Source organism: Callorhinchus milii, unplaced genomic scaffold, assembly GCF_018977255.1.
Source record: "Callorhinchus milii isolate IMCB2004 unplaced genomic scaffold, IMCB_Cmil_1.0 Scaffold7, whole genome shotgun sequence".
NCBI classification, from domain to species: Eukaryota; Metazoa; Chordata; class Chondrichthyes; order Chimaeriformes; family Callorhinchidae; genus Callorhinchus; species Callorhinchus milii.
In genome coordinates, this window is record NW_024704748.1 from 8,717,096 (window position 1) to 8,741,302 (window position 24,207).

At 40.8% G+C, this 24,207-nt stretch overlaps 1 protein-coding gene across 3 annotated transcripts in view; it reads left to right on the top strand.

The window, feature by feature from the left end:
• bmpr1aa (bone morphogenetic protein receptor, type IAa) overlaps positions 1–24,207 on the top strand; it is a 109,353-nt gene that overhangs the window by 54,649 nt on the left and 30,497 nt on the right. For 2 of the 3 annotated variants that reach the window (XM_007899319.2, XM_007899318.2), the window contains exon 3: positions 8,783–8,891. The exons of the other annotated variant lie outside the window; for it this stretch is intronic. The gene's annotated coding sequence lies outside the window, so the exon portion shown is untranslated. The remainder of the gene's footprint in view (positions 1–8,782; positions 8,892–24,207) is intronic. 3 annotated transcript variants of the gene reach the window in all.

A 24,207-nucleotide genomic window follows, 5' to 3' on the forward strand; every position in this document is an offset into this window, starting at 1 on the left:
AAGGGTGATGTCAGGCGTTGAGTATCATCTTGATATGCCTTTCATTTGGGATAACCTTCATATAATTACATACTCGTGTAAAGAGTAATAAATACATGGCTGGCCACGAATAACAAAGTCATTCAGTCAAGTGGGTCGGTCCAATGTCAAATTGAAAGAGCACAGCTTGGTAACTTATGAACTTCATATCTAAGATTGAAGAAACTCAATGGTAGGTATTTATGTTTTTCTATATAATGTAATGCATGTAGAATGCTTTTAAATTTATTGATGTATATAAGAAGGCATGGTGCTGCATAAAATAGCACTTGAAATAAAAATGATGGTAAATTAATGATCCTTGCATTTGAAATAGTGTCTTTAATGTTGAGAGGATGTCTCACGGCGCTTCACAGGATTTACTGTAAAGTGTAATGACTATTTTGTATTTTGGATACATTAACTTTGGAACTGAATTACCAATAAATATACTGCAAGCTTTCAATATTACGTACTTAGTAGGAATAATAGAATTTAAAAAACTGCTACAGATCTGTCAAGTGCAAGTGGCCCTCTGAGTTTGTGGCAAATGTGTACAGCTGTAGAATATTTTAATAATTTAAACTCTAGATATTGCACAGAACAAGCACTTGTTGGTTTCAAATATTTCATTTATCTCCAGGTAAAAAATCTTCCCATCTTTTTATCATGTCAAAATTTTAACTTCTTTACTAACTTGTCAGCCTGACTCAGTTTTTGTCACTCTTCTGAGTCAGAAGATTGTGGGTTTAAGCATTTTGTCAGGATTTTGAATTCACAGAATCTGGGCTGACACTTTAATGCCTCATCGCTTACAATGTCGTGCTGGGGTATGCTGCAGTGTTAGAGGTGAGGCATTAAACACAGATCATGTCTGCCTGTTCAGGTGGACATTAAAGATCCCATTCAAAAAGAGAAGGGATAGCCTCCTGGTATTCTGGCCAATAATCCCTGAATAAGATGGTTCATTCACTTCAAAGCTGTTTGTGGGATATTGCTATGTGCAAATTGGCAGCCAGGTTTGCAACACACTGCATCTCCAGACGTGACAGGTGCTACCACCTTTCACATGTGGATTATTGTCAGGATTATTATTTACGTCTGGATTAATGTAAAAATGATGATAAATAAATATTATTATAACTTCAGTGGACCTTCATTTGGGATTAGGGGAAAGGTTTATTGCATGTTTTTATACGGTGAGTTGTAATTTATAACTAAACATTCAACTCAGGAAGTTTTAAGTCAAATTCCTAAATTCCTATAATACTGTTTTTTGATGATGTTACTTAAAAATGTAGAACTTTAGCTGCCATAAGCCAGTGTGAATGGAAAATTGAGGTTTACATCACTAATTAAATGAAAGATTTTTCACACAAGTACCTTGAATCATGTCAATAAACTGTATTATGTATTCACACTGAAGTCCACACTGATTAATAAATAATCCTTGCATTTCGTATAGCACTTTATCACATCGTTGAGACGTCTCAAAGCGCTTCACAGAATATATTATGAAGTGGATTGACAGTATATTTGTGGGAGAAACATAGCAGCTAATTGTGTACAGCAGTGTCCCATATTGAGTGACCAGATTTTTTTTCTTTGGAGTGATTATAACCCCCGGAAAGTGATATGCCAATTGACTGACAACCAGGTTCCTACTTATGTTTAGGTAAACAAAGGTGTGGAGTCAGGAAATTTGCCTAAGGTTTCTCCCCCCCCCCCCCCCCCCCCGGGAATCCCAAGGTGCTTGCGAGGCGAGTGCGCTAACCACTATGCTATAGAACTCCACATTGCTCAGTGTTAACAGTGTGGACCGCAGTGTGAATCTTAATCCATTTGCCTGAAATATGATTGTGAGATTCAGTAATTTAACAGATTTTTCTCTCGTTTAATACTTGTGATATTACCTCTGCCATTATCTTTCTGCCTCCCCCAACCCCCCACCCCATAAAAAAATACCTCTTCTTGAAGAATTCAGCCAGTCCAGGAAGATTAGATATAAAAACAAAAGTTGCTGGGAACACTCAGCAGGTCAGGCAGCATCTACGGAGAAAGGAAAGTGAGTCAACATTTCGGATCCACAATGCTTTGTCAGAACACGAAGAGTCTGGACCCGAAACGTTGACTCACTTCCTTTTCTCCTTAGACCCTGCCTGACCTGCTGAGTGATACAGTTCAAGATCTCGGTTCTCACCTTCAAAGCCCTTCATGGTCTTGCTTCCCCCTATCTCTGTGACCTCCTAACCCCCTACCAACCCGCCCGCACCCTCCGCTCAGCGAGCTCCGGCCTGCTTCACGTCCCCCGCCTTACCAATTATCAATACTTATCAATTCACTTGAGAGTGTGTTCTGTGAAGCGTTTTGGGACGTCCTCCCGACGTGAAAAGCGCTATATCAAATGCAAGGATTATTATTATTACCCATCTCACCATTGGCAGTCAGGCCTTCAGCCACTCTGCCCCCACCCTCTGGAACTGCATCCTGCAGGCCCTCCACCTTGCCCCTTCCCTTGCCTCGTTCAAGACCCACTTCAAGACCCTCCCTCTTGGACCGTACCTTTGATCACCCTCCTTTTCCCCCCTGCCTTCATCCTCTCCGATCCCGACCCCCATCTCGGGTCCGAAACACTGACTGTCCAGCACCATAGGACGTCCTCCCCCCCCACCCCGCCCACAGAAAATTCTAGATCCATGGCTTTACATGTAAACGTCTGTGCATAACCATCTTTAAATTAGGTTTAATAAGATTAAGACAGTCGACAAAGTAGTCAGTTCAATAAACTTCAGCAGTTAATTGGTTAATATCTAAACTTATCTGTGTTCTGCCTGATTGCTTTTCTCAAAGCCTGTTGATATTAAATTGATGTTCGACAAAGACTGGTCTATTATGACTTTTTTAATAAATAAATTGATTATGGCACAGTACAGTATTGGTCCATGAAGCTTTGAATATGCACGACAACAATGCAGGAAGGGAGGCCTTTTAAGCAGTGCCGATCACAGCGGAGATTGCTTGTTGGGAGATGGCAATATTCTTATGCTAATCCAAGGCCTGGATGTGTGGCAGAGCAGCCGAGCAAACAATAGAGCTGGAGCCAGAAAGTCTGTGCTGCAGTCTAGCAGTGCTTAAAAGGCATGTCAGCCGGGGCGCCCAGGGCCGCTTTAGGGGAGGAGCCTGCGGAAAGGGAGAACTCAATCCGACTCCTTTAGCCTTCAGTGTAATGGAAGGTGGCAGAGAGCCAACAGTCTGAAAAGCTTGCTGCACACAATTAAAGGAAGGCGGGGGGATAGAGACGTAGTCTAGGCATGCTTTCATTAGAAGCCCATTTGTTTAAAAAGTCTCCGATTACAGTTTTAAAAACATTGGGTTGGTTGCCAGACATCATTCTTGGTATGTGCTTTTTACTTAGCCAACAAAAGTGGCATTTTAGAAAGCAGTCTCCATCCAGCTATAGTCATTTGTTGCTATATGTTATTGTTTCTAATTGAAACAAGAATGGGTCTAGATTTTGAACGAACGTTTCACAAATAGATTTGATTATTGCTGCTGATACTTGGGAAAGTAGATTTTGTTTACAAAGCAAGTAGTAAACAGTGAGGAGGATAGTAGCAGATTGCAAATGGACATAGACTATTAAAATGGGCAGACACATGGCAGGTGAAGTTTAATGTGGAGAAATGCAAAGTGATTCATTTTGAGAGGAAGAATGAGGAGGGGCAATATAAGCTTGGTGGTACAATCTTAAAGGGGGTGAAGGAACAGAGAGACCTGTGGGTAAATCCTTGAAGGTGGCAGGAGAGGCAGATTAAAAAAGCATACGGGATACTAGGCTTTATAAATGGGGGCATAGAATACAAAAGTCAGGAAGTTATGATGAACCTTTATAAAACATTTCACCACATTTTACTAGTCTATGTCCATTATAAAACCTGGTTAGGTCTCAGCTAGAGTACTGTGTTCAGTTCTGGGCACTACACTTTAGGAAGGATGTCAAGGCATTGGAGAGGGTGCAAAGGAGATTTACCAGGATGGTACTAGGAATGAGGGACTTCAGTTATCAGGACAGGCTAGAGAATCTAGGATTATTCTCCTTGGAGCAGAGAAGGTTAAGAGGAGACTTAATAGAAGTTTTCAAAATTATGAGGGGATTTGATAGGGTGAAAAAGGAGAAACTATTTCCACTGGCGAATGGGTCAATAACCCAAGGACACTGATTTAAAATAGTTGTTCAAAGAAACAGGAGAGGTGAGGAGACACTTTTTTCACACAGTGAGTTGTTCGGATCTGGAATGCATTGCCTGAAAGAGTGGTGGAAGCCGAATCAATAACAACGACAAGATTACATTTGTATAGTGCCTTTCACGTCGGGGGGACATCCCAAGGCGCTGGACATAGTACAGCATTTCAGACCCGAGCTGGGGTTGGGGGCTTAAAAGAGGGGAAGGGGGGTGGCCGATGGCATGGTCGAAAAGGAGGGTCTTGAGGCAGAGTGACTGGGGGATGGAATTCCAGAGGTTGGGGGCAGAGTGGCTGTAGGCTCTCCCACCACTGGTGGGGCGGATGTGTCAGGAGACTTGGAGCAGGCCAGAGTCAGCTGAGTGGAGGGAACGGGTGGGTTGGTAGGGGGTTAGGAGGTCGCAGAGGTAGGGTGGGGCGAGGCCATGGAGGGCTTTGTATGTGAGAACCAGGATCTTGAACTGGATCCTCTGAAGGATAGGGAGCCAGTGGAATCGGGCGAGAGTGGGGGAGATGGCGTCACGGAGTTTAGTGCGGGAGAGGACACGGGCTGCAGAGTTCTGGATTATCGGGCGATATTATGGAGGTGAGGGAAGGCAGAGCGGGTCATGGCTTGGATGTGGGGAAGAAAAGACAGTTGAGGGTTGAACAAGACACCTAGGTTTCTGAGTGGCTTGGTGAGTTGTAGTGTGCAACCATGGAGGTTGATGCTGCCAGAGCCTAAGATGCAGAGGCGCTGGCGCGAGCCAATCAGGAGGGCCTCAGTTTTGTTCACATTCAACTGTAGGAAATTTGCCCTCATCCAGGACTTGATGTCTGTCAGGACAGCAGTGGTCCTGGAGTTGAAGGTGGAGGCAGAAAGAGTTGGGTGTCACCCGCGTACATGTGGAAGTTGACCCCATGTCTGCGGATGATGTGACCAAGGGGAAGCATGTAGATATTGAAAGAGGAGAGGGCCAAGAACAGAACCCTGGGGGACTCCAGATGTGACAGTGCGGGGGCTGGAGGAGAAAGCGTTAGAGGAAACGAAGTGGAGACGGTGAGAGAGATAGTAATCAAACCAGGCAAGGGCAGATCCGTGAAGATTGAGTAAAACGGAGAGGCGGTGTATGAGGATGGAGTGGTCGACCATGTCGAAGGAAGCAGAGAGGTCAAGGAGGCAGAGGGAGTCCTGATCACAGATGTTCAGAATGTCATTAGTGACTTTGACCAGGACTGTTTCCGTGCTGTGAGCAGCGCGGAAGCTGGATTGGAGGGGTTCAAAGAGGGAATGGCGAGAGAGAAAGGAGCAGAGCTGGGACACGACGACTCATTCCAGGACCTTGGAGAAGAATGGGAGGTTAGAGATGGGGTGGTAGCTGGAGAGGAGGGATGGATCCAGGAAAGGTTTTTTCAGGATGGGAGTGATGACGGACATTTTTAGTGGGGTGGGAACTGAACCGGTTGCCAGGGAGAGGTTGATGACATCAGACAGGAGGGGGTGCCAGAAGGTGGAGCTGGGAGACTTTTAAGATAACAACTTTTAAGAGAGAAGTAAATAATTATTTGGGGAGGACAGGTTTGCAGGGCTATGGGGAGAGAATGGGGGAGTGGGCTTGAATTGGATAGCTCTTTTCAAAGCGCCAGCACAGACAAGATGGGCTGAATGGCCTCCTTCTGTGCTGTATAATTCTATGATTCTATGTATAGTTGCTCGAAGCTGAAGTAATGCTTTAGTACAAAGTGCAACCTCTTCCTTCTTATTCCCTTTTTAAAATAGTAATCCTTGTGTTTAGCCAGCGCCATGGGACATCCTCCCGATATGAAAGACGCAATATAAATGCAATTTGTTGTTCTGTTGCAATTTGTGTTGTGTATCGCAGCGAATGTCTCAAAGCTCTTTCACAGTTTTCTATAAAATGATGAATAACAATAGAGAAATAGCTTTTTACAGTATTTGCTGCAGATATCCTCTGTGCTGTTACAGGATTCTGTTTCTTACCCAAAACCCTTCTCCTATTTGACCCTCTCTACCTGATAGGGATTTAATGTTAAACACAATTAGATTTATTGCTGCCTGTCTAAGGGTCTGGAATTGAGGGAAGTATGAATATAAATGGGGTGGGGGTAATCAAATTAAAAACAACTCTTTTCAAGTGCTTAAACTCAAGCGCTTGGTTTACCTCTGTGCAGCTTATCATTACAGTGGAGCCTTGATCAAAATCATAATTACTGTAGTAGTGTGCCAAAAATGTGCTTTGAATGGGCAGCTTGCCTGTCTAATACCAATGAAGAATGGTGCATGAAGGCCCAAATGGTTGGAGAAAACTTTTTTTTAAAATAAATTTGCAAATTTCTAGCTAAAACGATTGACTTAAGTCCATACTGTATAAAAGATGCATATCAATAAGATGTTGCATGTGATATTTATCCAATATGTCAAAACGACCAAATAAATCACAGTTTCAAGAATTGGTTGTGCCATTGAGTTAGTCCATTTGATCAATATCAGATCCAATGGGTCCTATCAATTTGCATCAAATACAGTACAACCCCCCCCACCTCACATTAAGCCTGTTTGCTTAATGTAGACCCTGAAATTTTTGTTACCTGAAAATGCCATTATTGCACCAACCAAATCATGTTGTTGCATTACAGATTTCATCGCTGTAGCTCTGTAACGTGTAACAAAATGTGGACATTTTGACCCCTAACAGCGTTGACCAAAGATAGTGCAGACACTTGGCTTTCTGAGCATGTGCACGAGACATAACCAGTTATGTGATTGTTGATGTACTGCCTCAGAGCACTGATTGGTAGCCACATTTGAGCACCCCTTGCTGTAAGGTGCCTTGTAACAGGGTTGCTCTGTAATTTTGCCACGTTTAGGGTAGGCCAAGAAAGAAGAGACTAAAAGCAATATAGATGGATTTCGGCGTTCTGAATGTGCTTGTACCATTCAAGAAGCATCTCAGCAAAACAAAGTTTTAACTGAGGGTAATTACCCCAATTGGTTAGTTTAGGTCTCCCAAACTTGTGATACAGCGAGTTCTTAGGAAGTGGAGGGGAAGACGCTTTATGTGCAGTCCGCAATTTTTCATCAAGCAGGAGGGTAAAGGGTAGACTTGTTAAGAACTTAAATAGTGATCACATTTTGTTTTTCTCATGTTTGCAATGAAAATATTTCTATGGAAGCTATTTTATGAGTATTCTCTCATGGAGTGAGCAGTGCAGCCTGTGGTATAAATTATAATGCACCCACCAGGTATGGGTTTACAGAATATCACTTATCCTGTGCAAAACATTCTGTTGTGATTGTGTGTCAGAAATTAAATGTAATGTGAGTGAATTAAAAGCCTGTGCTTTACTAATGCAAGTATTCTTCTTGGATGAGATAAGCATTTTTTACCTTATTTATTATAAAAAGCATCGAATTACTGTGGGAATTCAAAACAATTCAGCATCTATTTTCTAAAGTAGATCTGGCAAACTCTAGCACCTAAATTGGTCCAGAAACCATTTACTCACAGCCTGAGACCCATACCGACTCCAAGGCAAGGAGGGAAACAGCTCTATTCACCCATGTGGGATCTGAATCTTGACCTAAATAAGTGTCACCTGTATCTCTACACCTCTGTCCAGCTTGCCCTCCACTAATATTTATTGCCTTGTCTTCTTAAGCTACTGCTTCAGATGTAAATTATAACTGCATTTAAGCACACCAAAAACTGAATTTATGTGGAGAAATTAATTTGTTTAAGTAAATTTTGAGGTGTATTTTGACAAATGGGATCATTTCTGCACCTTCTCAAATGCCCATATATCTCTCCTGTAGTGTAGTTGAAATCTAAAATGAGAAATACACTCACAAAGTATAAAGTATAGTCAATTCACTCTACAGTATATTCTGTGAAGTCCTTTGAGATGTCAACGATATACTAAGGCGCTATATCAAATACAAGGATTATTATTATTTATTAAAACTTTGCTCCATGTATATAACAACAATTTTCCTCTTCCAATTTGAGGTATATGAAGGCAGCATTGTTATTTTGCAAGTTAAGGCAATAGTTATAGCCTTAAAGATGTATATAAAAGGACCCAGGTAAGATTTTAGGTCTCTGCCAAGCTTGCTATCGGGTCAACAATTTGCATTGTGCCTGTGGGCTAGTGAGGATAATAATTAGCCTTGGTTTTCCCTTCCTGAATAGTGTCAAAGTTTGGCTGCTGAATGTGAACACTCGAGCGCACACCAATTGGGAATAGAAACTCTCCTGTTTGTTATTTAAATAGTGATCATGTTCTGTTCGCCTCTTGTTTGCAATGAAAACATCTCTATGGAAATTGTATTTTATGCGTGTTATCTCATTGAGTGAGCAATGCAGTCCATGTTATAAAATAAATTGCACCCAGGTAGGGGTTTACAGAATACCACTTACCCGTGTGTCAAAATTAAATGCAATATGAGTGGAATGTAATGAAAGTCTGTGCTTTATTATTGCAAGTATAAATATGTTTTTTATTTCTCCCGTTTCCTTTTCAGCAAGGGAATGATGAATTAAATTGTGATCCCATCAATGGTGTCCTAACGTCTACCAACCTTTCTGGCAATCCATTCCATCTGTTTCATTACCATTACCATCTGATATCAGGTAACTCAGAAAAGATCAGAGTTCAAACCTGTAATTTTCCTTCCCTGCATGGATCAGAATCAGATAGTTAATTTACCTATTGAGACATTAGGGGGAACTTTCGAAGTTGAAGTAAGGGAATTTGTTTTTCAACACAGGTCCAGTCTATTTACTGCATTATCGTGATTTATGTATGGTTTGGATGTCAAGGACAGTGTCCTGGCCTCGACCAACCTTCCTGGCAATCCATTCCAGCTGTTTTTATTACCAAGTACTTTCCACTCAGGATCAGTCTATTTGATTTCTACTTCTTGGGCCAGGTGCAGACTGGCCAGGACACTGTATAGCTTCAGCCTGACTTTAGATTTGAATCAACAACAACAACTTGCATTTATATACTGCCCTCCACCCAGGATAGCGTCTCAGAGCGCTTAACAGTGGCGGAGCCTGACAGTGGCAGAATCTACTGATTTGGTGTTGTATCCCAGTTTGCTTTATTCACTGCATATCTCACACTATATGCTTCACATGGCTTCCTACTTTCAATTTTGGATGTCACCTTCTCATAAAATTCCAAGATTCATTAGGGACAAACTGTTCCTTCACTTATTTAATTATTTTCATACAAGAACAAATCAGATGTTTCAAAACAACTAAGAGGCTACTGTTAGAAAATAGATTTCACTTGAATGGATTGAAGAGCATTGTTTTTAATATAAATGGGATCAATGTGATCTTGCGTTTATGCTGAAGTAAAATTAAGCCATTCCATTTTATTGCCTTGCTGTTAAATTTATGAGTATAATGAGGAGGTGGTGTTTATCTGTGTCATCTTGCAACCAAGAGCCGACATGGATTTTAAAACATGCATTATTTAAACTAATGCAAAAAGGGACTTAAATCCAGCAATGTCTTGCTAGGCAGACTATTAAAATTTACACAGATCAGTGACTGATTAATGCTTTGTAAAATGCATTTGTCTGAATTTATTGCGTTATTCTCTTGCAATGAGTATCGTTCTTTGCACGGCTTTCTGCAAACACACAATATCTCGTAATTCAGTAATGCTGACTTTTTCACCATCCTTTCACCAGGAATGCTACGTTTTTCACTACAGATCAATGACGTAACAGATACAGGCTTTGCAGCATTCATTTTGTTATTATAACCCTTTGGATTGTTTTTAAGTCTGATACAGCACCTTATCACATCGCGAAGACCTCTCAAAGCACTTCACAGAATATAAAGTGAACTGCCTGTGTATTTTGTGGGTAAAGCGTATCAGCGAATTGTACACAGCAGTGTCCCACAAACAGTTGTGGATTGAGTGACCAAATTTTTTTGAGAGGGATTATTAAACCCAAAAAGAAATCTGCCAATCGACTAACAACCAGGTTCCTACTTACTGCTTGGTAAACTGAGGCGCGTGGATTACGGAAACTTGCCTAACGGTTCGCCCTGCCTGGGAATCGAACCAGGGTCCTCTTGCTTGCAGAACGAGTGCGCTAACCACAATGCTACTAGTTTTTTGGGGGAAGTGGCTCCAGTTGGGAGGGGAGCATATATTGTAGGCTTTTGTGTTGAGTATTTTTCATTCAGGTTCATTTAAACCAACAAACGTGTGTTGTCCGTATATTTTGCTTGAAGGACTTTTTTTTTGCAAGGCAGGCTGTTCAGCCCCAAAGCTTGTGTGCAGTGCTGATACCCAAGCAAAAGTACAATAAGTTAACGGAGTCATGTAATTACACTAGTCATTGTGATTAGTCAGCAGTGTTGGTTTCAAAGTTTTAAGTCTGTAAGAGCTACCTTTTTAAAGACTATCAATAGAAATCATGTCAAGGACCTGTCGGGGTACTGTGAAAAGTGGAGAGTTCTGTTTATAGCTTAAACTATAATGAGGTGGCGTTTGGGTTAGGTCAGGCTAGATGTGATTCTTTGTTTCCCTTCTCTTGACCTCGCCTCTTGAAGGATTTATGGAGAGAACTGTCCCCGAACCATTTACTGAATCAGGGCATATTAAATTAAGCACTGATATTCTTTCCCATTCCTTAGGAAGTATTAGCTGTGTTTTTACCTGCTTGGTTAGTTAAATATTTTACAAGTTCTGCTAGTTTGCTGTTCCCATCGACTTGGAGGTCAAATAGTAGGGTGGTTGGGAGGAAAGAACTTGCATTTTAATTATACTTGAAAATAATTACTGAAATGTTTCAGCATGTTCAAGTGTAGTGACTATCGTTGTGAACTAGAGCAGTAGCCATTTTGTAAATGATAAGGTGCCACAAATAACCATGAGGGGAATGACCATGACAATGGAACTTTCGCCAAGACACTGAGAAAAACTCCTTCCACTTTTCCAATAGGGTCATGGAAGCAGAGAACAGGCAGACCAATTAAGACCTGACAAGATCACAAGATTGGTTTGGATTAAACAGGCCCTTCAGCCAAATCAATCTCATCCTTCCACAATGTCCACCCTACCATTTTCCTCCATCATTACATTAAGATGCTATGAGTCCAGGTTCCTGGCCTCAACCACCTTTCCTGGCAATCTGGTCCAGTTGTTGATTACCCTCACTTGAGTAAAATGAAACTTCCTGGTATCTGTCCAGAAATCTCATCTGGCACCTGATGTGAAAAGTGCTATATCAGATGTAAGGTTTTAAAATTATTTTCTTACCTCTGACAATGCAGGGTTCCCGTAGTATCAGCCAGGACTATGAGTTCAAGGCCCAACTTGACTGTCATGGCTTGAATCTATAACTGTTGGGATCACAAGAGAATTTGGATAAAGAAGGCTCTTTGGCTCATTGAAAGTATACCAGAATACACACTTTGCTATCCTTCAATCAAAGTGTCAAACTTTAAAATGAGATCAAGATTCTGGCCTTAACCATCCTTCCTGGCAATGTGTTCCAGACTTTAATTACCCTCTGGGCAAAGAACTTCTTGTCCTTTACAAACCCCAACTATGTGACCTTTTCATCTGGTGTCTCAGTGCATCCAAACGTACTTAGAAGTCAGAGCAATACCAACTGAGCTCATGTATTTAATTTTAAATTTAAATAAGTATCTTCAATTATCCTATACTCGAGTAGCTACAACAATATAAAGTACAATATTGCAAGAACTTCACAACAAAACTAGATCTGCAGACAACTACAATCATTTCCAAAAATAATGCTTTGTTGCAGCACATTTATAAAATGTAATGCTTTGAGGTTTGCGCTGCTACTGCCCTTGGGAATAAATTTCGGCAAATAAGTCTGTACCTTGGAATAATGTTTAGATTGGTAGATGACGGCTGCACATTGGAACAGGAAGAAAATGGATGATGTATTTGTAAACAGATGTTGTCTGTTTTTCACACTGTTGTTTCCTTGCAGTTTCCTGGCCTCGAGCAGCCATTTAAGCACACAACGTCAATCCCCAGGCATGTGGACTATTTCCTTTGTGCCAAGGTGCATTTGTGTTAAATATGGTGACCTTCATTTAAAGGGGCCAATTTACCATCAAGTTGAATGCTTGCTAGCCAAAGACAATTATACAGTGAGGCGATAAGCAGTACATTTTCACTTTCTTGCCACATCAGCTCTGCTCTTCTCAGAAGTAAAACCTTCAGTTAAATAGCTACAGAGCTCATGTGAAGATCTCACATATGTGCACTAAACCTCCTTTGCAAAAAAGCAATCAAGAATACTATCAGCATTTTAATCTGTCAGCCTTTAATGAGTTATTTAATGGAGTACATTCTAGATTAAGTGCAGTGCAATGTTCGCTGTATAATTTAGATAGTTCCTTGTGATCGTTTGCAACTACTTTTCCTTAGCTAGGTTAGTTGGGATTTTCTGTCTTTCAGTAGATTTGATGTATTTTCCACCATTTCCTTTTTGTTCTATCTTTGTGTCCCATTGCTTCACTTAACACTTTGATTTTCCATCTTATTTAGGATTGGTAAAAGAAACAACAGAAGTAGGTAATGGAGTAGAAATAGTATCAGCATTAGTAGGATTAAACATTCTTTTCCTCTAACTAGGTTGCAAGTTTTGCCAGTTGTAAGTTTTCACAAATTGTTCACTACAAATTTTATCCACTTGACAATTATCACCCATTACCACACTGTTCTTGCTATGTGACTACAGAAACGAGTAGGGACATTAAAAGCTTTATTCCTGCCGTCAGCTGATGTCCACACCACAGCATCTCAAACTGGTCATTGAATAGGGAGATGCATATATGAGGGGGAAGCGAATAGAAGGTATCGTACAATAGCAACTTGCATTTGTATAGCGCCCTTCACGCATGATAATATCTCAGAACGTTGAGAGGAATAGGAGAGGAGAGGGTTCATGTGGAGTGTAAGCACTGGTGCAAAGTAGTTGGGCTGAAGGCCTGTTTTCATTTCACTCTGTAAATAACTCTGTAACTTTGAATTGTTTTTACCTAAGGTCCTGAGGCCAATTCTAGTTTCCATAGCATTCCTCCAGTCGAGATCAGCTAACTCACAACAGTTCAGCATTCAAACCTTTTATCTGCAGTCTGTGTTCAATGTTACACTGGACATCACTTTTATTCATTAGGGTATACAGAGAGTTTGTATTTCTTCCAGCTCTCTGCAGCTGGGGAAGAGATATTTTATCATCTCTCATTGAACTTGGATTGCAATATAATCTATGATCCTCCAGTGCAGGAAAGACATTGACTGTATCCATGGAGATGGTTTTGGGATGTCACGCTTCTAACTGATGAGAACAGTATACAGTGAAGGTCGGAGTGGGGGGCAGGGGTGTCGTGGGAGCAGAAAAAAGAAAGTGTATTTCTTTGTGGAAATGAAAAGCATGGATATGCCCACTGTATTCAGAAAACTCACGGCTAAACTACCTGCTGATCTGTGATCTTTCATACTCACAGCACTGCTGCACTGAATCCTGTATGTTCTTGGGTACAATTATTGTGTTGCATTTAGAGAAATAATTTTAAATCAGAACCCTTTTCAATTTAAAAAATAAAATTTGGTCACTCCACATAGAGGAAGGACAGGTGAGCTTTACCACAAAGCCACCGATAGCACAGTAAAGGTACTTGAAAAGAACACTTGAACCAGGCTGGTACATTTGCCAAATACTGAATCTCTGTTCTTTGTCTTTTTTTATCAGGCAGGTTAAAGGATTGGGCAAAATAATGTTGCTTGGTTTAAAGTTGTACAAGAGTATTATACTATTTTCTGAGAACAGTGTTCAAAAATCAAATTTATTAAATCTCTGTTACTGTCTACAGCTTAGCATTAGAAAAAAGAGAAAGAGGTTTGAAAGTTAAAGACCCTCTCAAAGAGACACAAATGCACATTTATGTTACATGCGTTTGTAGGAGGTCCATATACAAGTTATACATTACAACTGTTGCAGACCGAAGTAGACCATTGGTTCATCTAACCTATCCATCCAAATTTCTGGAAGATTCCTTTCACACATATATGTTCAAAATATAAACATTTGTTTGAAGAAAATTTTAAACTAGCTAGTACCACTTGATAGTCGTAGTGATTTGGGACTGCTGTAAGAATATACATGACCAGAAAAGACTTAAGATCCATCTGTCCAGTCACGATGTTGGGCAGAGGAAAATTCAGCTCCAATTTTGTCTTTATTTTTATTGCTATTTGTGTCAAATCTGAACTTGCATAAGGGGATGTCTCATTTAAACTAACATCAATTTGGACATAAAGTTGAGTATGAGGTTGCTAGGGAAGGTTTGAGCCTGGCTGTGCAATCCTAGCAACCTTTGCACTCATGGGCAGAACTTCAACCACGTGTACCAACAGGACCTTTTTTTGACAGGAGCAAAGCTAAGTATTTATACCTCTACAATATACAATACAAAATTACATTTGTAAAGCACCTTTCACGTCGGGAGGATGTCCCAAGGCACTGAACAGTCAGGGATTAGGACCCAAATGGGAGGGGTGGGGGGGGGTGGGGAGTGGGGGGATAGGAGGGTGACTGAAGGCACGGCCGAAGTGGAGGGTTGGTTTGCCTTGAAGGAGGCGAGGGAGTGAGGGGAAAGGAAAGTGGGATGGCGTTCCAGAGTGTGGGGGCAGGGAGGCTGAAGGCGGGATGGTGGGGCGGGATGGGTGATATGGAGCAACCCGGAGCCTGCTGAGCGGGGGGAGCGGACATGTAGATAAGGGTTTAGCAGGTCGGAGATGTGGGTGGGGGGCAAGGCCATGGAGGGCCTTGAAGCTGAGGACGAGAATTTTGAACGATCCTCTGAGGGATGGGGAGCCATTGGAGCCGAGCGAGGGTGGGTGTGATTGGGTCAACCTTTTTGAATACTTGCATTAATATTCGAAAAGGGAATTTCTCCCGGTGCCATGGTCAACAATCCCCCCAAATAAAATTGGTTGCTCACTCCATGGGTGTTTGTGAGATGTTTCTGTGTGTAAATTGGCTGCCCTGTTTACGTTCCCCCCCACACTCAAACCACTTTGCAGTATATAATATACAGTTTAGGGTTAGAAATATTGTAGAAGCAGAGAAAGATTAAAAGTTAGAGATCCTCAAAGAGATGCAGACACCCACAGACCTAAAACAAAAGAAAGACAAAAGACCAAGTAAAAAAGAAAAAAGGCAGAGAGAGAAGGGATGGCACAGTATGTATTAAAGTAGCAGTATAACTCCTGATGTGAAAAAAAATGACGCTGAAGCCAATTTGTATTTTATATGATGTCCAATTATCTGCACTGTCTGTTATCTGTAATGGGGCTGTTTCCAATTAGGGTGGATAATCAACTTGTATCTAGTTCCTTTTATAGAGAATAATGTCTCAATGTTGTTTACAAAGGCTATTGGGATCAGCACGCAGAGTGCAAAGGAGGGGTTTGGAGAAGTTGACCGAAGGCGTGGTTAGAGGGACATTTTTCAGGAAGGGAGAGGTGCGAGGCAAATTTGGCGGAGAGTTCAAAAGAATGAGGGCATAGTGGCTGAAAGCTTGGCCATTGATATTGGGGTTGAAGGGGCAGCTTTGAAATAAAGAATAAGGGACATATAATGTTCAGGTGTTTGCAGAACATTCAAGATTCTTACAACATGAATCCAGTCTTTGTAACTGGGAGGACTAGGCATTCTGGAGTGCACATCGCCACAGAAGGTTGTAGAAGCCAGCTCAATTGAAATATTTAAGAAGGAGATACAGTACAACAATACAAATTTATATAGCTCCTTTCACATCTGCGTTTAGGTAATGGTGTGGTAATAGTTGCAGATCAGCCATGTACTTATGAAAAGGTATTCAATGAGATGAATGGTCTATTCTTATGTTCTTATAATATTTCTGATATATTTCTGTGTATTCCTCAGCCTTTTTACTTTGCATTCTACAATCCACAGGGGAATAACTTCTACATCTCCAAAATAATAGAATTGGTTACTCTTTCAGACACTCCTCAAAAAAGAAAACATTACAATTAAACTATTGAACTAAAGATTTGTTTTTCTACTGCTGAGGATGACTCCAGCTAGCTCATGGTTTCATGGTAACCTGCAGCCTTTTCATCTCACTCAGAGCCGCCTCCTGTTGTATACCTAGACAGTAAATTTTAAATGAGTGTTGCCACCCTGAAACTCTAATAACTTGTCACCCCAAGGGAAGTACCTCAAATGACTATTTATGAAAGTTGACTAGTTATCCAAAGTACAGTATCTCGAAAGTGCAAAGTATTTGAATAGCTGGGATATTGAGTGATGACTAGTTATGTGGGGTTGACCAGTTATCCCAGGGGCTAGTTGTCAGAGTTCCACTGCATTTAACTACAATAAAAATTAACTGTAGATAGTTCAATGAATTGAAAAGGCAAGTTCCTTCTGTTAGTGGGAATATTACAACTGATTTTATTCATTTTCAGGTGATATCCATGTGATATCAGCAACTGCTACATTGTAAGAAACCTGATTGAACTCTCTTAATGCTTTTCTACAACTCCTGAAACATCAAGGCTAACTCTAGCACTCTATTCCTGCCTGGGTTGATAGAAATGAAATCCGCATAGACAGGGGATCAAATCTGGCGCCTCTTAGTATGATTCAATATCACAAAAGTACTTACTTACTGTGCTGTCAGAAGCTGTTTTAATCCTTCATACATCTGCAGTTGGGTAGAATGTAAAGTTTGTGAAAAATTGAGAATTAGGGCAGCAAGAGCTTTCCTAGAATTACAGAAAACTTATTTTTATTAAAACTTGCAGTTTTTAGTTGTAGAATATCACATTTGTGGAATCTCCTAATCACAGCAAAAATAATTTAAAACATTGGTTAAACTGTGCAATAGTGATGTACACTCTGCAAAATTGAAGGAAATTCAAAACTCGAGAGAAGAATCTCAGGACACCAATACTTGCTTCTTGCACACAGATGCAAAGGGGGCAAATCAGTTGACCTGGGAGTCCTAGGAATTTGGGGAATCCAGCCTTGTGGTACAGTGGATCCTTGTTGTCGCACAATGATGGATCCATAAAATCCCAACCTGCGCTATAGTGAGATACAATAGCGGTTTCACTGGCCAGCTTGATGCCTGAACACTGGCCAGTTTGTGCGCTTAACCAAAGCTGATTTACATGTCATGAGGGTTTCGCTGCCATTGTTTTCTGTTTTCTGCGGACGTGCAAAGCAGAAAGTGACGCAACCGGGAACCAAAACTTGTCCATGTTATGAGAAGCAATGAACTCATGAGAAGCAAAAATGACTGACATTATGATTATCTGGTCACTGCCTATGTCATTTCATCCTTTGCGCAGGTGTAGCAAACAGGAAGTGATGTCACAGTGACCTGGTGACCCAGAAGTCGGCCATTTTAGTAGAAAAGGCCAGCTGGCATACAGAAAACGTGCTGGCTGGCTGCACATATGTCCCGTATACGGTACAGTGTACCTGCATTATAACCAAATTCACACTATAAAGAAGAATGTTATAATGGAGATGTACTGTCTATAAAAAGTGTGACTAGGGTCATCATGGCAATGTGTGTCAACATGTTGGAAACGGTCCAACACCCTGTAGGCTCTACTAGCTGACATGGGAATCTGTTGGTGCCATAGTTTGAGGCCCTGACTTTGTTCTTCTGTCTTTGTTTTTTTTTGTCGGTTCCTTGCAGTAAGGAAACCTTTTTGTTTCCTCATTATGGAAGAGTCATGGATGTGTGAAAACTAGGCCACAGGTCACGGGTCGTTTCTCCGTGCGAAAATCAGATGTGACATAAACCTCTCCACTCTGCCACTAATTTGACGTCCTCATGAATGCTGCTCTGAGCCACAATTAAAATAAAATATATGAAGACCCCAGTGAGCAGACAGATCAAGTTATTAATGGTGGAAATGGCTACTGATGGTAATTGCAGCACATCCTTTAACAAGTACCTTGGACATGTTTAGCCATTCAAGAATAGCGCCAGGCTGACAGGGGTCATGAGGTCAAGCCCACAGAAACAAGAGGCCAAAGAAAGGCAATGGGAGCCTTCTATTCATCTTAACACAAATCTGCTTTGTGTTAAATTAACTGTTTAAGTGCAGATGTTGTTTTGGAAGTCTTGCGACATTCCTCCATATCTTTGTTAAAAAATATTGAAGGATAGAGTGATTGGCAAACAAAGGACAGTAGAAACCCTATTTGTTATACTTTGCTTGTAATTGTAATTAAAACAGCATTATCCCTTTTTGTTCTATATAGATTAATTTCGAATCTCAAAATAATTGGGATTGGAATAATAATGATTATTACATTTGATGCAGTGCCTTCCATGTAGGAGCTCATCTCGGAGTGCTTCACAGGATTTACTGTAAAGTATAGCGACTATATATTTAATAAACACATACAGTAGGCAATTTGCACATACCAAAGTCCCACAAATGCCTGTGAAGTAAATGACCAATATTATTTGGGGGATTGTTGGCCAAGACACAAGAAGAAATTCCCTACATTTCAAATAACGCCATAGTAGCTTGAATAACCACCTGAACAGGTAGACAGATCTCAATTTAACATCCTATCCAAAGGAAGGAATATCCAGCATAAATGTATTGGATATAAATAATCTGTACAACTGCTGATTTGATGAAGCTGCTCACTCCCTTGATACCATCTAGATATGCTTTCATTTTGTTCAAATGCAGTAACCGCCATTGTAGGCAGATACTTCACTGGTGAAGATTTGAATTCAGTTGTCAACAAATAAAATTTGCTTATCAAGATTGTGCGTCACCCTGGCTCAGTTGGTAGCTTGTCTTTTAGTCAGGAAGTTGTGGGTTCAAGACCCACATCGGAACTTCGAACTCATGTACTCCAAATGCAGTGCTGGGGGCGTGTTCCATTGTTGGAGATGCCGTCCCGTCTAATGAGATATTAAACCCAAATTGTGTCTGTTCAGGTAGTTAAAGATCCCATGGCACTATTTGGAAAAGGAAGAATTTCTCCCAGTGTCCTAACCAACAATCCCCCAGATAACATTGATCATTCACTTCATGGCTGTTTGTGGGACATTGCTGTGTATAAATAGAGTTTGCCGCATTCTCCCAAAAAACACAGTCGCTCCATTTTACAATGTATTATTATTTTCCATTTATGCTGTGAAGCACTTTGAGACTTCCAGCTAATGTGAAAGCCACTATATCAAATGTAAGGATTATTTGCTGTAGAGATTATGATAGCCCTCAAGCTAAACTGTTAATAACTTGACCTATTGTCAATCATACTATAGGGAGTCGTTTTTCTGCACTAATTTGAACCAGCCCTATTGCAGATACAGCCAGTATGGGTAATTGGGCAGCACACAAATTACAAATTTGTTACAAGTAAAACATTTGGTTGCATCAGGAGTTACCCTACAAATGATCAGCTACTAAATATACACTCACTAAACTTTACAATAAGTCCTGTGAGACTCTTTGAAACCTCCTCCGGACATAAAAGGCAAGGATTATTATAGGATTATTATTATACTGCCACTATAGTTTACACTGTCCCAGCCCTTCTCTCCCTCATTTTTTTTACTGTCTTTCTCTCTGAGTATCTGTGTGTATGTTTCTCCCTATCTGTCTGTCTCTCTCTCTCTGTCTGTCTCTCTGTCTCCTCTCTCATTTTGTCTGTCTCTGACTGCCTCTCTAACTTTCTATCTCTTGGTATCTTGACAATATGTGGAATCCTGTAGCTTAGTGGTTAGAGTATTCGTGAACGCATGCAAGAGGACCTGGGTTTGATTCCCAGGCAGGGCGAAGCATTGGGCAAGTTTCCTTACTCCACAGGCCTCTGTTCACCTAGCAGAAGTAGAAACTTGGTTGTTAGTCGATTGGTGGATCGCTTTTGCGGGGGTATTAATCCCTTTTTAAAAAAATTGGTCATTCAATCACGATTGTTTGTGGAACACTGCTGTGCGCAATTGACTGCCTCGTTTTGCTCACAAAATATAGAGTCGGTTCACTTACAGTATATTCCGTGAAGCGCTTTGCGATATCTCAACTATGTGATGGCACTATATTAAATGCAAGGATTGTTATAATATCTATCTTTAACCCTAAATGTATACTTAAAATTGTAAAGACTATTAGTTTTGCTTACTGGCAAAGAAGTCCCGCAGGTGCCATATGAGTAAAGTTGCTAGGATCGTCCAGCCAGAAACCCAACAAACAACTTTGCTTGCACAGGCACCAATGTTTTTTTTTGCCAGTACTGTTGCAAACCACATCCAACTTCCGTATTGGATCCACTGGATAAACAAGTGCAGTTGAATGGCGTGTGAATAAATGGCATTCTAAGGTAAATCTCTTCCACTTTCCAGCACTCTGCACACTTTCTTTACAGTTCAATTGTTTCAAAATACACAACTTAGTTTCCACAAAACCAGAGTGTTGTTAAGGCGTGGAATTCATTACAAATGCCTATTGAGGCTTAATCAATAGAGTGAAAAGCAAGCTAGATAAGCACCTGAGCAGTAAAATCATAAAGGGCAATCACTGCAATATAGGATTAATAAAAAATAAAATGTGGCTTAGAACAACAGGTGTTAGTGGCACAGGCACACAAGACTAAATTTGTTGAAAATTTCTATGCTTCTAAATTCTGTGTTCACATCAGGATTCATACAGATCTTGATTTTAGACTAATTTCTGGGTAGCTCATCTTGCCTAATGTAGGAATATTGGGGCTCTTCATTATCTAGATAGGAGAAGTGAATAAGTTTTTGTTGCCAGGTAGGCTATCTGACTGCATTATGATTGTACCCCAACCTAGGCCTATACTCAACTGGATTCCACTTCTAGCATGGTAATTGAATAGCTGAAATGAGATGGAATCATAATTGGGTTTTTTTGTCTTTACTCACCCAAGGCTGGGGATGTTGAAGCCAAATGTAGTGCTCCACTGCTATCCCAGCCTAGACCGGCTAAACAATAATAATAATAATCTTGCATTTGATATAGCTCCTTTCCAGGCAGGAGTCTTTCCACCTGAGCCAGGTTGACACACTAAGCACAAACCACAGTATTACATGGGACGCTTATGTGATCTGTGGCTCCGTGCTGTACCATAGTGTGAGTTTACCATTGGAAAACTGGAGGAATTGTTGTTCTTCTCCTTGCAAATGTACTTATCTTATATCTAAATGTGTAATCTCTCTTATCCTTCTTACTGATGCTCTATTGTGCATTCTAAAGTTATTGAAGCTTCCAGCAACTCAAGTTACTCATCACCTGAGAAAGTTGGATTTATCATTTTGATCCTGGATTACTAGTCTAGCTTAGTCACTAAATTGGTATTTTGTTTATCGGATCACTGGCCTGAAAGGGTGACTCTGGCAGCATAAAGATGGCGCTAGCCAGATTCTGGAAGTTTTTGTGTCTGGTGTTGCAGTTTGAGATCTTGGATTGGGCAATGCTGCTTTACATGATTTTTTTTTGGTCAGCTGTGTGTCTCGACACATATGGAAACTCATCACCATGCTCAAGAGTATCCAAACCAAACTGAGTTTCATGCGTCCCAACTGACATGGAAATTCCAGAAATATTTATTGGAATGGAATGCTCACTTTCCTTGGAGGGAAGCCCTATTGCAGATACAGCCAGTGTGGGTAATTGGGCAGCACACAAATTGTAAACACCAGTTTACCTAATCCTGGGGAGTAATGGATGCAGGTTGGCAAGAGCCAAGGCCTGGGGACCCCAGCGTGTGCATTGGGATAACTGCTGAATTGTAACCAGCTAAAACCACATAGCTTGCCACTGTTTGGAAAGTTTTTGTCCACCTAGGACCACCATACCATTTAGGGCTTTGGGCTGCAGGGCTAACGGGAGTTGAATGGAAAAAGTTTCTTCCCCCAGTGACGAGTCTGCCCTTCCAAGTCCTGCAGATGAGCCAGGCTGACTGCATAGTTTTAAGTTGATACCCTGAAAAATGGCATCTGAATGTGTACTCCCACTTTGGAAACAGTGGGCTTGCTGATTGAGAATCCTTAATCGTAGCTCTAAGCCTTTTAGCCAGCTTTGGATGGTACCGTTATTCAGAAGGGGAAAGAGGCATATTTTAAAATCTGTTTACTTTTTTTTAGCAAGGAACGGAATGTATTTTGGAATATAGAAATTGTGACCCCGACAATTTGAATAGAAGTATTGTCCTGTTATTTAGCATTCCTTCCTTTTCCATGAAGATATTCCTGACCTCTATGAGCCGTTCCACTGGCTCACAGTGGAATGGTTAAAATCAGGTGTTCAACTATGTGAGAAATTGTGGGTGCAGACTTGCATCACAGTGCCATGTTGAAGCATTCCTTATCTCTTGAGGAATTTAGTACTTGCGATTTTGACACCTAACAAAAACGTTAATAGCACTGCTTCACAATGTACATTGATGCACTAGTGTGGAAAAACAGGATTCCTTGCTCTAATGTGAACATCATTAGGGCAACTAATAGGAAATAAAGCAGATACATGAAGCATAAACAGGTAATTGGGAATTATTACGACTGCTAGTAGATATGAATGAGCAAAGAATTGTCTGATCAGGAGATGCAGCTCAGGATGAAGGAAAGTATTGCACATACGTATTACAAAAAGGATCACATAGGTGGGGAAGGCATCTAGTGAAGGAAAATCTGAACTGCTCTTCAGATGTGAAATGCTTAAGGAAGCTGTGGAGATGTAATAAAATCCTTGCATTTGAAATAGTGCCTTATTATGTCGTTGAGATGCCTCAAAGAGCTTCACAGAATATATTGTAAAGTGAATTAATGATATTTTGTGGGCGAATCGCGGCAGCCAATTGCACACAGCAGTGTCCCACAAACAGTCGTGGATTGAGCGACCAAATCATTTTATTTGTTTATGGGATTATTACCCCCAGAAAGCGATCTGCAAATTGACTAACAACCAGGTTCCTACTTACTGCTAGATGAACAGAGCCATGTGTAGTAAGGAAACGTGCCTAGCAACAACAACTAGCATGTAAATAGTGCCCTTCATGCAGAGAGCTTGACAGTTACTGAGTCTGATGCTGAGTCAGGGGGAAAGGGAGGGGAGAGGTGACCGTAAGCAGGTTCAAAAAGGAAGGTCTTTAGGCATGATTTGAAGGTGGGGACAGAGGGGGCAAGATGGAGAGATTGAGGGAGAGAGTTCCAGAATTTCGGGGCATAGTGGCTGAAAGCACAGCCACCAATGGTGGAACGGAGGGACATTAAAATCTTACCCATTAATAAGCAGACACAAAACATTTGTGTCTGCTTGTTACTGACTCGCTGACCAAGTATTTATTCTTAATACTCTTCCAGTATAAAAGCATTAATGTATTGCTATTTACCATAACATAACCCTTCATGACCATGGAGACAACTGTCACATCACCCTTTCATCACTTTCTCAGCTCCAGTGAAAATATGGGAACCATGGACAACTTCCACCTGGGTCAGAATGTAAAGTGTTAACTTTTCTCTACATCAATGAATAGTCATCTTTCAACTTTATATATTTCTTTGAAGTTGTAATGACTACAGAATACTGTACTCCCAGTGTAATTTAAAAGACGTTTTCCAAAATAAGGGAGTCATATTACTGCTCCTGATAATACTTTTCCACAGTAGTTCGGTATTGATAATATTGTCCATAAATAAATTATATGGTATGTGTCCTCCCAGGCTATGTTTCTTGCAAATTTAAGATTATTTAATGTTGTCCTTATTAAATGCAGCTGCATAACTAACTTTCAATGACTGGATTGATATCCAACTGGTGTTCAGTTTGGCTAGCTTATTTGATGCTGATGACTACCTCACTAACATTGGCATAGCTTGTAAATCGACTGTTCACCGAGCA